This window comes from Cherax quadricarinatus, chromosome 4, assembly GCF_038502225.1.
Source record: "Cherax quadricarinatus isolate ZL_2023a chromosome 4, ASM3850222v1, whole genome shotgun sequence".
In the NCBI taxonomy this organism is placed as follows: Eukaryota; Metazoa; Arthropoda; class Malacostraca; order Decapoda; family Parastacidae; genus Cherax; species Cherax quadricarinatus.
The window spans coordinates 56,615,929-56,627,587 of record NC_091295.1 but is presented as its reverse complement, the minus strand read 5'-3'; the positions used below and the strand labels follow the sequence as shown (position 1 = coordinate 56,627,587).

At 40.2% G+C, this 11,659-nt stretch overlaps 1 protein-coding gene across 1 annotated transcript in view; it reads left to right on the top strand.

Moving 5' to 3' along the window:
- The first annotated feature begins 5,762 nt into the window (after positions 1-5,762).
- Positions 5,763-11,659, top strand: part of PRL-1 (PRL-1 phosphatase) — a 434,055-nt gene continuing 428,158 nt past the window's right edge. The window contains exon 1 of the mRNA XM_070096918.1: positions 5,763-5,992. The gene's annotated coding sequence lies outside the window, so the exon portion shown is untranslated. The remainder of the gene's footprint in view (positions 5,993-11,659) is intronic.

Sequence of the window (11,659 nt, the reverse complement as noted above, 5' to 3'; positions counted from 1 at the left end):
TTTAATACTGGTGTTACATACTCCAAGACAGGCCCGACATGCTGTGTATAAGGTCGTGAATGTCTCCTTGTTGATGTTCCTGAAAGCTACCCAGTCTCGCGTTTATTGCAGCAGTTATTTAGTTGATGTGTGCCTCAGACAAAATGCTCGGAACTATGCTCTTCCCGAGATCCTTCTGTAACTGGGTCTCCAGTATTTGTTTGTAACATTAGTATCAGAAGTGTTAATTCCCTGTTAGCTTGCCTTAGTCTGGGACCTCTATCCTCTATGGTGACTGTGTGGTGAGTTTCCCAAGAGAGCTGACTAACCAGTAGTTATGGAGGTGTGGAGACCTTTATGAGTTTACGAAAAGCAGCTAAGAGAAAATTGGTAAGGAGATTACATTGGCCACAGAGCTGGAGGCTCTATGTGCAGACTTAGTGGCTAGGTTCTGTCAGGGAGAGAGATGTGGCTCTGTGTTAGGTACTGGGGACTTGGGGTTTGGAGCATGACTGATCTTCAAGGAGATATCTAAGGCTCTATTTTATACTGTAAGTGAATATTCATTTGGGTTCAGCATAATACATTCCCATATTTCAGTTATACTGCATCTTCAGCAATTTGCCCAGTTGTAATAAATAATTAAGCATTAATAAATCGTAAGTAGTCTGACTCTCTGAAAATGTTCCTGATTCCACTAAGAATACCTCCCTAAATATTTGGTTCATCTCCTCACAGACTTCCTGGTCATTAGTAAGCTTCCCACCCTCTCTCTTCAACCTTAACTGATCCTTCAAAATTGTCTACCTTCTGATGTGGTTGTACATCAATTTTGGCTCAGATTTAGCTTCAGATACTATATCATTCTCAAACTGCTGCTCAGCATCTCTATTCGTTTCTGGCTCATCTTATTTTCGTATTTAGTGGCATTCTTTGCTTCCTATATGTCTCCCATATTCTTGCACTTTTAGCATTTGCTTCCCTGCATTGCTGGACGAACCATGGGCTAATTCTGTTCTTGTCTGTGCTTCTGCTTCTGGGTATGAATTTCTCCTCCATGTTTGGGTTTGTGTGTGTGTGTGTGTGTGTGTGTGTGTGTGTGTGTGTGTGTGTGTGTGTGTGTGTGTGTGTGTGTGTGTGTGTGTGTGTGTGTGTGTGTGTGTTTGTGTGTGTGTGTGTGTGTATGTGTGTGTGTGTGTGTGTGTGTGTGTGTGTGTGTGTGTGTGTGTGTGTGTGTGTGTGTGTGTGTGTGTGTGTGTGTGTGTGTGACTACCTTGCCAATGTCCTGAACGTCGTCATCATATCTCCGCTCTATGTCCTCTCATCTAGGTTCATCATTTTTAGTTCCTTGAGCCTCGACACGCATTGCACTGATCTCAGCTCTATTTAAAGTCTTGTTGTATATTTTTGGACCTTCTCTTGATATTGCACATGCTTGATCAGAGGGAGGCTCCACGCTGAGGCTATGTATCCTCATGATGAACCTCAAACATGTCCTGTTTAGTGTACTAAATACTTCCTTGTTTAGGTACCTGAATGGTGTTCTGAGAATTACCAGGCTCGAATATAATGTAGACGTCATGCAGTGTACGTGCACCTCTTGTGATAATTTTCTTGTTGTTGTTGCGTGAGTGTGCTTGTCGTTACCTGCAGGATGATGCTAGTAATTGTGTGGGAACTAAAATAATTAATGTTGATGAAAACTTGCTCTAATATTTAGACTACAGTTAAAGGTTACGAACAGCAGTTACGAGTAAGTAGTTTTCATCTCCCCTAACACAATTTTGTGTAGTTATAAAATTGCAAACAGATACTTACTTTAAAGACCTGTTTGCAGTGACAGTAGACCCTATGCTAACGAATGGTCGTCTTCAATATATATATAAATATATATATATATATATATATATATATATATATATAAATATATATATATATATATATATATATATATATATATATATATATATATATATATATATATATATATATATATATATATATATATATATATGTCGTGCCAGATATGTAAAACTTGCGATTTTGGCTTAAATAGCAATGCACTTCTTGGCGAATAAGGCAAGCGAAAAGTCGTGTATGCAATAATTTAGCAAAAATCATTCCGACCCTAACGAAAAAAAATATATTTCATTGTGTTTGTTTATTATTAAATTAATGTAAACTTTTCTAAAATATATTTAGTTGGAAAACGCTAAATTAAATTGCGGTTGTTATAGTAAGGTTAGGTAAGTTTTCTAAGGTTCTTTTGGTACAAAATTATTAACTTTTACATTAATATAAATAAAAAAATATATATCTTTAAACGTATAAGAGAAAATTTTAGAAAGGTCTTAATTTTAAATGAGTTCTTGCAAAGTGACCAATTTTACCTATTCGGCATGAAAAAATTATATATCACAACACCCGAGGAGTGCTCGGGTGTTGTGATATATATTTTTTAACCCCACCCCTCTTGTCAACACCCGAGCACTCGTGCTCATGTGTTGGCAAGAGGTGTGGGGTTAAAAGATACAGAGTCTAACACAAAGTTGGAGTTGTCACAGTTGCTCTTTGCTGATGACACTGTGCTTTTGGGAGATTCCGAAGAAAAGTTGCAGAGGTTGGTAAATGAGTTTGGTAGGGTGTGTAAAAGAAAAAAAATTAAAAGTGAATTTAGGAAAGGGTAGGGTGATGAGGATAAAAAAAATAGGTAACGAAAGAGTGGATATCAGAATGGAGGGAGAGAGTATGGAGGAGGTGAATGTATTCAGATATTTAAGAGTGGACTTGTCAGCAGATGGGTCTATAAAAGATGAGGTGAATCATAGAATTTATGAGGGGAAAAAGGTGACTGGTGCACTTCAAAGTCTGTGGAGACAAATAACTTTGTCCAAGGAAGCAAAGAGGGGAATGTATGACAGTATAGTTATACCAACACTCTTGTATGAGTGTGAGGCATAGGTGGCAAATGTTGCAACAAGGAGAAGGCTGGAGGCAGTGGAGATGTCATGCCTGAGGGCAATGTGTGGTGTGAATATAATGCAGAGAATTCGTAGTTTGAAATTAGGAGGTGAAGGATTACCAAAACTATTGTAGTATGCAAAGAGTATGTAGCCTTTATTCAGCGCATGTGCACACCCTCATTGAAAGGCTATCTCCCCCAACCAGCGAACCAGTACTAGGGTCGGACGATGCGGCTACATCGTTCGATCAGTACCCAGGTTCAGTCAATGAGAAGATGGTTCTGGCAATCGCAGAGATGTTGTGGGCACCACCCACCTGTCTGCCCTTGTCATTTCCATTCTAGAGCTGGTTGAGGCACAGTCTGCTCTTTAGTGGCTTCTATTCTGCCTTGCTTACCGTGGCATGCACTAATACCTATTGTTGTACAAAGTGTATATAGTGTACATGCTTCTGTTCTTACTTGGTGAAAGGATAATATAAGTCAAAAGTTTTTCTGCTGTGTTTGTTTTTGCTCCCTTTACACCCAGGATAACAGGCCTTTGAATTCCTGGGTTGTAATAACTATTAACGAGAGGGCTGAGGAGGGGTTGTTGAGGTGGTTCAGACATATAGAGAAGATGGAACGAAATAGAATGACTTCGAGAGCGTATAAATCTGTACTGGAGGGAAGGTGGGCGTAGGAAAGGTTGGTGGGAGGGGGTAAAGGAGGTTTTTGTGTGCGAGGGGCTCGGACTTCCAGCTAGCATGCGTGAGCGTGTTTGATAGGAGTGAATGGAGATAACTGGTATTTAGGACTTGACGTGCTGTTGGAGTGAGTGGAAGGTAACATTTATGAAGAGATGCAGGAAAACCGGCAAGCCGAACTTGAGTCCTGGAGATGGGTATTAATGTTGCAGTTTTATAACTGTAGTTTAAGCACGCCTCTGGCAAGACAGTGATGGAGTGAATGATGAAGAAAGTTTTTCTATTTTGGGCTACCCTACCTTGGTGGGAGACGGCCGATGTGTTAATAAAAGAAATAATATAAATATGCAAGACAAGCCACGAAGGTGGAAATCTTTAGCTCAAGTACTTTCACACTTCTCAGTGTGAAAGTACTTGAGCTGTGTAATGTTGCAAAAGTAGCAACAGGAGAAATAAGAAGTTTTCTCAGAGTATGGTTGCGTGAGTGACACTCACTACTGATTCTCTCAGAATCTGATGGACACTGGTCTGCTTGCCACCCTCCCACACGCCCTCCCACGTATATGTTTATGCGATGATGAGGCACATAATAATCATTTTTATTACCGTGCTCTGTAATGATGGAGGTATCGTCAAACAAATTCCATTTCTTTTGTATATAGGATTTTTATCATGTGAGAAGGTAATCCCCAAGTAATAAAATCTCTGGTTTTTATTTTTACTATATAACTGTTATAATGGCTATGGTAGCATCACATTTTATCCAGTTTTGATGTACTCAATTTTGCTAAAATAAGACCTTCAAGAGACTTCTATGGTGTTACTAAAGGGATCTTGATCCAAGGAACCGAAGCTAGCTTCTCCTTAGCGCTCCACTGAAACATAATATCTCACTTCTCAAATGCAAGCATTGTACTCTCCGCCTCCACAACTCACCTCACGCCACTCGGTTTGCCTAGATCTCTTATTGGATATTACCTTTCTGGTACACGAATGGTGTACAATACCGACAAGATGAAAATCAGACACATATGCGGCATCTGAGTATCTTTATTGTAGACGTTTTGCTAATCAGTGGCTTTATCAATACAAATTCAAGGACATAACTGAAAGACAGTATAACTATATACAAAAGATGAGGTAATCAGTCCTTCAGCGTTGGAGTTAGTGAAAAAGCACCGAGACTGATTATACCTCATCTTTTGTATAATAATAATAATAATAATAATAATAATAATAATAATAATAATAATAACAATAATATATTTTTATTTACTACAAGTACATGTACAAGGTATACAGGCCTAGCTGACATCAATGACATATTACTATATAAAAAGCCGCTTGTTATGCAGAGCATTTAGGGCAAATTAGGTCACTTTTGTCCCAGGATGCGACCCATACCATTCGACTAGCACCCAGGTACCCATTTTACTGCTGCGTGAACATGGACAACCGGTCTAAGGAAACACGTCCAATGTTTCCATCCCTTCGCTGGGAATCGAACCCGGACCCTCACCGCGTGAAGCGAGAGCTTTTGCCACCAAGCCACGGGGCACCAGTGACGTCCTTGAATTTGTATTGATAAAGCCACTGGTTGGTCAAACGTCTATAATAAAGATACCCAGATGTTGCACATTTGTTTAATTTTCATTATCTTTCTTACAGTCTATCAGCAAGTTCAAGACCACTAACACTTTTTCATGTTAGCTTTAACGACTATAGACATACATCTGTCAATACTGCTGCACACTAACATCAAACATTTACTTAATCCCAGAACACTAGTATTAAGTGTATATGTTTTTGGCTTCAATCCAGAGTGGCCGAAAAAGCAGCGGCACCGAGTACAAGGGAAGGGACAGTGTGGGGGATGGGGTACAAAGGCTGAGGAGGAATTGTTCAGGGGAGGGGATGTTAGAGAAGCGGTGGGAGGGAGGACGTGGGGGGAAGATGGAGGAAGGGATGGGGAAAGAGTGCCAGTGATGCCACAGGGCCTCGTAGGCATGTAAACAAACTCGTTGCCAACTACCACCTGCTCTCTTGATCCCGTCCTCCTGCTCGCTGATTGCACTCTAGGCCAGTTAAAATGTGTTCTTTGTGTACTAGAGACAGTATATCCTTGTGTTCCAGGAGCTGTTAATTGTGTTACTAGACAGTGCAGCCTAAGAGCTGTTTCTTGTGCTACTGGAGAGAGCAGCCTAAGAGTTGTGTCTTGTGTTACTAAAACAGCAGCCCAAGAGTTGTTCTTTGCGTTACTAGACAGCTGTCCAGGAGCTGTTTCCTGAGCTACTGAAAACAGTAGGCTGTTCTCTGTGTTGATAAAAAGGCAGTTTCAGTTCTGTTAAAAGGTCTTCCTTCTTTTGTGAGTATGGCAGGAAAATTATTCCGATTAATGTGTAAGGTGTTCAAACGCTGTTAGTTCTTGCTGTAACTGAAAAATTCCATATGGATCAGGGGAGCAACACATTGTGTCGTAACAGATACTGATTTTTTTACAAAAGACTGAACCTCGATGCTTATTTTGGAAATAAAAAAAAATGGCACCCAATTTGTGAAGTGAATATGCAGTATATTTAGGTATCCCCCCAAAGGGATATCTATAGTGATTGTCGAAATTTTTATTCTTCCCCCAAGATTTTTGTGCGGTATCTTAAAAACTTTTTTGTTTTGGTCGGCTGCAAGCACTCAATATTTCCGTATCTTAAAGGAATGCAACGGATTGCATTTGCACTGGGTAAGTGTCAGTTTGCCGGTTCTATACATATAAACAGTGCATTGATTTCCATTCAATAAACAGAGAATACTCTTCTGATCGGCTTCATATTTTTAGTGCTGGAATATCTTACTTAGATTGTTAGAATGCTATCAGAACGGGTCGCCAATTATCAAAACAGGTCGTCAGTTATCGAAAGGGGTCGTAAATTATCAAAATGGGTCGTCAATTTTTATCAAAACGGGTCATCAATTGTTATCAAAACGGGTCATCAGTTATCAAAATTATTAAAACGGGTCATTAATTGTTATCAAAACCGGTCATCAACTGTTGTCAAAACAAGTCGTCAATTGTTATCAAAATGGGTCGTTAATTATCTAAACGGGTCATCAATTGTTACCAAAGCGGGTTATCAACTGTTATCAAAACTGGTCTTCAAGAGATTGATACCCGTGGTGGGAATGTCCTGACTAATGTTACTGGACTGCAAAGTTGCCAAGTCGTCTATTTCATTTTAAAAATTGTGTAGGATTTCCAAACAATAACTTGTGAACGTTATTTCTGAACGGCTTCAAACTTTAAATGATAATGCATTTAATTAAAAGATAAGTTCATTACAGTCGTGCAAATATGCAAATTTGCCAATTTCCTAACAATTAAAATGTGGGATTGTTGAAGAAGAAGGTTCGAATTGTTACTAGTGTTGCTATTTGAAACTAAAAACTATTTTATACAGGATTTTAGACCATTAAAAACCTAATATAACTACGAAAAGAAAGTTTGAGAAACAATGAAAATTTCCCTTTTTGTTAAGTGCTGAATTTTGATCAATTTAACAATTTGTCTGAGAGTACAACAACCCCTGTTGTGAGCAGTTCTTGTTTTAAGGCACGAAAAGTGAATATAACTACAAAATAAATCCAGGAAATAGTGAAAACTTCCGTCTTTATATTGAAGCTTGACAAATTTATATATACAGGTTTCCTGAATGCGTTTAGCTGTTGTTCTTGAAGGTGTTGATATGTATCTCCTGGACTTTTTGAGAAGCTTAAGTGATAGTTCGTAGGTCTCTTCAGGAAGCTGAGATGCAACTTTTCTGCCTCCTGAGGGTTTTTAGGTACAACTACTACTATCCATCGTGCATGGTTTTTAAGTACAACTATATGCCTCTTCCATGGTTTGAGGTATAGAGGTCTGGAATTATGGGATAACCGTCTCTGAATGCAAAACAATCGAAACATCTAGGTAAAAGGTAGGTAACCCCTGAATAGGGTTACCTATAGTTCTAATCCGAGTATCTTCCTTTCTCCTGTTACAATTATCGCCTTCTTTATAAAGGAAAATGTGGCCTAACTAATTATTACCAATGATAACCAATTCCCTTCTTAGTATTCGGGCAGCAGATCTTGTAAGCTCAGAAAAAAACAATCAATGCACTCTGGTTTTCTTATTGTAATGGCAGAAGTTGTTAGATCGTTGATGATGATAGGCTTGCTGTAGACTTTCAATCTGAGTTGATGGTCTAGACTGATAATGTGGACGTCAAGTAACAAAAGACGTTGTCGTGTTCGAGTGTGAATTCGACTGAAGATTGAAGTGCGTTAAGGATGTTTTTTTTTTAATTTTTAAAGGGTAAAGTGTCTAGTTATGATTATTAAAACATCGTCCACATATCGTAGCTTGATGACAGATAAAGGGACAATGTTGGAGGACTGTCCTGCATCTAGGGACTCCATGTTAAGGTTGACAAGGATAACACTAACTGGTGATTCCATCCATACCGTATTTCTGTGTGCAGTTGTCATTAAAAGAAAAACTGAAATTAATATGAACTTTGGTAAGGTAAAGCAAGTTCAAAATCTGGCATTAGCTTTCTTCGTAGGAACTTTGGTGAATAATGATGTGCACCGAGACTGACTAATTTCTTACTATGTTGTGTTTTTGACCCTATTGTGCAGGTCTCCCTAATGTCGATGGAGTGTGTTGCTGAGATAACACCGCAGATACTGCCACACAAGCGTTAAGGTAAAAAAAAAATAATAATGCAGCCATCGCCTCCAAAACAATTCCAGACCTCACCAGAGTAGGACAACCAGTACAACCTTACTGCTGGAGTACACACCATTCCCTGCGAGACTTCAAGCAATCTAGAATTCAGAAAAACAAAACACTTGTAGGCGCACACGTTAACGTGCATGCGTGTGTGTACTCACCTAATTGTACTTACCTAATTGTGGTTGCAGCGGTCGAGACTCAGTTCCTGGCCCCGCCTCTTCACTGTGTGTGTGTGCGTGTGTGCGTGTGTGTGTGTGTGTGTGTGTGTGTGTGTGTGTGTGTGTGTGTGTGCGTGTGTGTGTGTGTGTGTGTGTGCGTGTGTGTGTGTGTGTGTGTGTGTGTGTGTGTGTGTGTGTGTGTGTGTGTGTGTGTGTGTGTGTGTGTGTGTGTGTGAGTGTGTGTGTGTGTTTGTGTGTACTCACATAATTGTGGTTGCAGGGGTCGAGACTCAGCTCCTGGCCCCGCCTCTTCACTGACCGCTACAGGGTCCTCCCTCTACCTGCTCCGTGAGCTTTATCATACCTCGTCTTAAAACTATATATGGTTCCTGCCTCCACTACATCGCTTGCCAGACTATTCCACTTCCTAACAACTTTGTGGCTGAAGAAATACTTCCTAACATCCCTTTGACTCATCTGAGTCTTCAACTTCCAATAGTGACTCCTTGTTTCTGTGTCCCATTTCTGGAATATCATGTCTCTGTCCACCTTGTCTATTCCACGCAGTATTTTGTATGTCGTTATCATGTCTGCCCTGACCCTCCTGTCCTTCAGTATCGTCAGACCAATTTCCCTTAACCTTTCTTCGTAGGACATTCCCATTAGCTCTGGAACCAGCCTTGTTGCAAACCTTTGCACTTCCTCTAATTTCTTGACGTGCTTGACCAGGTGTGGGTTCCAAACTGGTGCTGCGTGGGACTGACGTACACAGTGTATAAAGCCTTGAACGATTCCTTACTGAGGTACCGGAACGCTAGTCTTAGGTTTGCCAGGCGCCCATATGCCGCAGCAGTTATCTGGTTAATGTGTGCTTCTGGCAAGGTACTCGGTATTATACTCACCCCTAGATCTTTCTCCTTGAGTGAGGTTTGTAGTCTTTGTCCGCCTAGCCTATACTCTGTCTGTGGTCTTCTTTGCCCTTCTCTGATCTTCATGACTGCATTTGGCGGGGTTAAATTCTAGGAGCCTGTCCATGTCTCTTTGTAGACCTGTCTGGTCCGCATCTGATTTAATTCTCCTCATTAACTTCACATCATCTGCAAACAAGGACACTTCTGAGTCTATCCCTTCCGTCATGTCATTCACATATACCAAGAATAGCACTGGTCCCAGGACTGACCCCTGTGGGACCCCACTCGTCACAGGCGCCCACTGTGATACCTCATCACGGACCATGACTCGCTGTTGCCTCCCTGTTAGGTATTCTCTGATTCATTGCAGTGCCCTTCCTGTTATACGTGCCTGATCCTCTAGCTTCTGTACTAATCTCTTGTGAGGAACTGTGTCGAAGGCCTTCTTGCAGTCCAAGAAAATGCAATCAACCCACCCCTCCCTCTCATGTCTTACTTCAGTTACCTTGTCATAAAACTCTAGTAAGTTTGTGACACAGGATATGCCTTCCATGAATCCGTACTGGCTGTCTTTTATAACCTCGTTCTGTTCCAGGTGCTCCACCACTCTCCTCCTGATAATCTTCTCCATGACTTTGCATACTATACACGCCAGTGACACTGGTCTATAGTGTGTGTGTGTGTGTGTGTGTGTGTGTGTGTGTGTGTGTGTGTGTGTGTGTAAAAAGTAGTTTTGATTTTAATATGAAAACTGGTTTAGGGATATACAAATTAGATTCACTTATAATTAATAAAATTTGGGAAGAATTTAAGTTATGTTTGGCAAGTTCTCGACCATGCGACGGGTATAATGGTTGTATCTGTGAGGTCTTATGGACGGGTGTAATGTCGTATGTCATGTGATATCTCAGCCATATAAATGTTCTGCTATTCTATTTTTTTACAGGCCCGTGATAATAATTTTCACTATTTTTTTTCATAGTGGTTGTTTTGCATATTGTAATATTACCTGTTTAATGTGATCTTATTTCATAAATACACATATACGTGACTGCATTTTTTGTCTTCTGTTCGACCTGTTAAAGATCTCAATATATCAAAACACAGTCCCAAAAAACAGATTATAACAGCTTTCCATACCGTGTTGTTTCTTCAGTTGTACTTCCTGAAGGTTGTGAGGTACAACTACTATGCTGCGTGTGTCTTCACTGAGGTACAGGCGGTGGGGGAGGGGGAATATCTCCAGAACACGCAGTCACATGAACACATTTAGCATTTACACACGTCAAAGACAAAAATAAATAAATAGTGAAAATCAGATAATTTACATTAAAAATTATTTTTAATACAGGTAATAAACTGAGAAATTCACATAAAGAGCTAAATCCGTGTAGGTCATTCAATTGAAGGAAAGGCAGAGGCTTGATTCTTCGTTATTAATAAGACAGACAGTTTACAAATATAAACGAACACTTACTATTTTATGAGGAGCTGACAAGATATACAGAGGTTGTTTAGTGCCCCTCAGTGCCTGGCTGATAGAAAACCGTTTTCGTAGATGACATTAATAGACATTTGCCCTTGAGTGGTGGTGGTATTTGCAGACCAACCACTCAAGCGACCAAATACCCAAAATAGAAAGGCAGTGTTTAACAGGTCTTGTGACGATGACGATAAATAAACCTGTATTGCTCTCCACCACACAATAGTTTGGCGACCATGGTGAGTCGTGATGGTTTTGTTTTATGTTGTGTTGGTAAGTGGACGTCTGATTTATGATACTGGATTTATATTGCCCTTGGTTCATGGTACCTGACTTCCCCGTACTTATATGTTAATTTTAAACATATCAAACTAAAAATAATTTTCTTATTTTCTTTTTTTATGCAGTATGTGGTGGCACGCAGGTACACACGTACACCTATCCACTCACGTCCACCCACCCACCCAACAGGCCAAGCGTCTATCAACAAGTGCCTTTGATAACTGATAATTACAACACACACACACACACACACACACACACACACACACACACACACACACACACAGGGCCCATGCGAGCAGGGCAAAGCTACTGATTGTGGGTGACTTTAATCACAAGGAAGTTGACTGGACCACATGTGGGCCCAGAAATGTGGAGGGCTAAGATGATGAAACTGGTACTGGAAAACATCATGTACTAACACGTA